This window comes from Chlorocebus sabaeus, chromosome X (assembly GCF_047675955.1).
Source record: "Chlorocebus sabaeus isolate Y175 chromosome X, mChlSab1.0.hap1, whole genome shotgun sequence".
Classification (NCBI taxonomy): domain Eukaryota; kingdom Metazoa; phylum Chordata; class Mammalia; order Primates; family Cercopithecidae; genus Chlorocebus; species Chlorocebus sabaeus.
In genome coordinates this window covers 6218506-6222464 of record NC_132933.1, presented here as the reverse complement: position 1 = coordinate 6222464, position 3959 = coordinate 6218506, and positions in this window count along the sequence as shown.

Below are 3959 nucleotides of genomic sequence, written 5' to 3'. Positions count from 1 at the left end.
AAATGAACACCAGCTTATCACATGGTTCAGGTGTACTAGCTTGCATTGTTGATTGCACAGTTTTAGAGAGACGTGGTGATGACCCTATTTTGCCACTTCCAGAGACCAGATGTACTGTGCAATTAACCAGAAAACACTGATTTATAAAGCATGAAAATAAGAATCTCTTCTGAGCTTATAACTAAACGTATCTAAACTATAATAAACACTAAATTCCAAGGACTTGATATGGTTTGGATCTGCATCCCCACCCAAATCTTATCTCGAATTATAATCCCTACATGTCAGGGGAGGGACCATGTGGGATGTCATTGGATCATGGGGGAGGGTCCTCCCATGCTGTTTTCAAGATAGTGAGCGAGTTCTCATGAGAGCAGATGGTTTTAAATTGTAGCACTTCCCCCATTTGCGCAAACCCTCCATCCTGCAGCCTTGTGAAGAAGGTGCCTGCTTCCCCTTTGTCTTCCACCACGATTGAAAGTTTCCTGAGGCTTTCTAGCCATGCTTCCTGTTAGGCCTGCAAAACTGTGAGTCAATTAAACTTCTTTCCTTTATAATTACTCAGTCTCAGGTAGTATTCTTTATAGCGGTGAGAGAATGGACTATTACAGGACTACAGCTGTGCCTAAACAGGCTTCATCAAAAATAATAATAAAAAAGCTACTCCAAAAGATGAACAATGGCTACCTCTGCCATATGGGAGGGTTTAGATGGGCTACCTTCTCAAGTTGGGAACACAATCCTGTACATACGTGCTTACCAGTGCCACACCATAGATTACAAGTCAGCACGGGAAACCCAATCAGAGACTATAAGATGCCCCTCAATAAATAATTAGCTGCACAGCTTCAATAAGTGTGCTTATCTGACAGCCTAATATCTCTTTCAGGGACTAACTTTACAGCTGAAGTCACAATCTTCTAGGGGTGGTCACCAATCAATGATTAGGCAATGCAGTTGTAGTCAAGACCATACACTTCTCAGAAAGGCCACCAGCCAATGACTGAGCAAGTCGAGGGTAAAATGGCTTAGAAAGTCCCATAAAAGGGACCCCCTCCTCCAAGCAATCTTTGCTTCAGAGCTCCAAATTGGACTAGCAAAGACTTTGTGAGATCTGCCCAAAAGACAAGAGGGATAAATTGGTTATGTATAATTGTTAAGTTCTTACATGACATGCGAAATAATATATTATTTGAAGGTAGACTGTGATTAAGTAGAGATTACATTGTAAACTTTAGGGCAACCACAAAAAGTTCACTAAAAGAGATACACATAATTAGGCAGCAATGAAGATAAAATGGAATAATAGAACAATGAGTGCCTATTCACAATAGCAAAGACATGGAATCAACCCAAATGCCCATCAATGATAGACTATACAAATAAAATGTGGTACATATACACCATGGAACACTATTCAGCCATAAGAAGGAATGAGATAATGTCCTTTGCAGTGATATGAATGGAGCTGCAAGCCATTATCCTCAGCAAACTAATGCAGGAACAGGAAACCAAACATCACATGTTGTCACTCATAAGTGGGAGCTGAACAGTGAAAACACAGGGAGGGGAACAACATACAATGGGGCCTGTCGGTGGGGCAAGGGAAAGACAGCAATAGGAAAAATAGCTAATGCATACTGGGTTTAATACCCAGAAAGCTGGGTGGGAGCCTGAGGGCCATCAACACATGCATTTCATCAGAACAAAGAGGTACGCATCAAACCTGAAACAAAGAAATATATTGTCTCACAAGACAATAAGCCCAGCACAGGCTGTGAGGGCTCTTTATCTCCCAAGAAGAAAATGTTGCAGGTACAAGGCCCATCTTATGCAACTGAGCAGGTTGGTCAACAGACAGGACATGACTGCCTTTACCAACAATATTAAAAGGGGAATGTATCATTATTGAGATTTATCTCAGAAATTCAATATTCTCAAATCAATCTCTGTAATTAACTGCATCAACAGACTAAAGGAAAATGCATTTGATCATATTCAAATGATTAAAAAGTTTTTATGATAAAAAGTCTAGACAAGTCAAATTAAAAAAGAAATAATTCAACTTGATATAGGACATGAGAAAAAAAAAGAGGAAACCTCTACAGTTAGCATCATACTTAACGATGAAGGACTGGATAAAAAGCTGGGATGTCAATTCCGACCAATCCTACCAATATCTCTGTGAAAGTCCAGATCAATGTAATAAAGCAAGAACAAGATATTAAAGACATTCCAACAGGAAAAGAAAAAATGAAACCATCTCTATCTGCAGATGACACTGATCGTATTTCTCCCTTTTCACACTGTTATAAAAAAAATATCCAAGACTGGGTAATTTAGACAGGAAAGAAGTTTAATTGATTAGTAGTTCCATGTGGCTGGGGAGGCCTCAGAAAACTTACAATCATGGCAGAAGGGGAAGCAAGCATGTCCGTCTTCACAAGGTGGCAGGGAAGAGAAGTGCAGTGTGAAGGGGGAAGAACCTCTTATAAAACAATCAGATCTTGTGGAAACTCAGTCAGTACCATGAGAACAGCATGCAACTGCAGGCCCAATACCACCTGGAAACCACCAAGGCTTGGGCCTTGCACTCTCTGAAGCAATGGCCTGAGTTGTACATTGGCCCCTTTTAGCCATGGCTGGGATGCAGGGCACCAAGTTTTGAGACTGCACAAAGCAGCAAGGCCCTAGGCCTGGCACACGAAACCATTTTTTTTTTTTCCTTAGACCTCAAGCCAATCAGGAGTCCTGAATTCCTAGCCTTCCCAATTCTAGGAACCCCCTGCCCCTGGTAGGGAGGAAAGCATCTGATGTCAAAAAGACTCAAGGGTATCATGGACCTTCCATATGGGTACAGGACTGCAGGACACCCATCAGCCTCCAAAAGACCTCTCCACTGCCTTTCAGTTGCTAGCTTCTCAGACTCATAGGCCCAGGGGAATTACAATGGGGCTGCCGCTGGCCTGGGAAGAGCAAAAACTGTGGGGCCTTGCACGTAGTAGGAAAAGACTGGAAGGAGACTCAAGACCATGACAACTCCTTTCTGTGAGGGGCCCTGAGAGGGCAAATAGGTAATGATGGAGGGTGCCAAGTGAGAGGAATGTAACAAAGGGACGGCTGTGAAATTTGAGGAGAGAGGTGGTGAGGTCAGGAAGGAGATGTGGGGTCCTCAGGAGGGTGTTGAATAGGGAGAAGGCACGGGGTCAAGGGGTGTGGTGCATGGGGTCTGCAGAGGATGTGGGGTCAGGAAAGGGTCTTAGGATTTCAGGTGTGGGGACACACAATGAGGTCCCAGGAGTAGAGCCCATTGAAGTGGAGGCTCTGTTCTATCTGCAATCTTGGTCCACACCCCTTAAGATTAACCAGAGAAACATGTAGAGGACAAAAAGATAGTGAATGTGGACACAGAAGTGAAGATGCCAGTGGCCACAGAAAACACTGTTTCTTCCATGCTCTCGCCAGGGAGCACTGCGGTGTTTGATGGAAGGTACAGCAGTAGGAGTGGTGTCAACTTCGACCTGCCAGAGCAGACGAACAGTACTTGAAGGAAACGCTAGAGTCAGAAGCCATGTAAAAGCTTCCAAATGCACATGTGTCAGGGTCAGCAGAGGCAGGAGGTGCCAGCAACCCAGACCCCATGACTCCTTCTGTGGGGATCAGTCAGGTGGCCTTGGCATTGGTCAGACAGGAAGTGAGGTGGGTTAGGACTGAGAACTACCAGGAGTCAGCAGGGCACCACCAGCTTGGATCCTGGGTTTGGAAGAAGACCATATCTGAAGCAGTGCCCCTCCTCCCTCGGATTTGCCCAGGTCACCCCTTGGAGGCCATCCCATTCTTCTCCTGCCATCTCAGGAAAGTACATCACAGTGGAGGGCATAAGCTGACCCAGCACCCCCAACCAACTATCATCCCATGCGTGATTTTACACACAGATACTTTCCTACACACAAAGACCA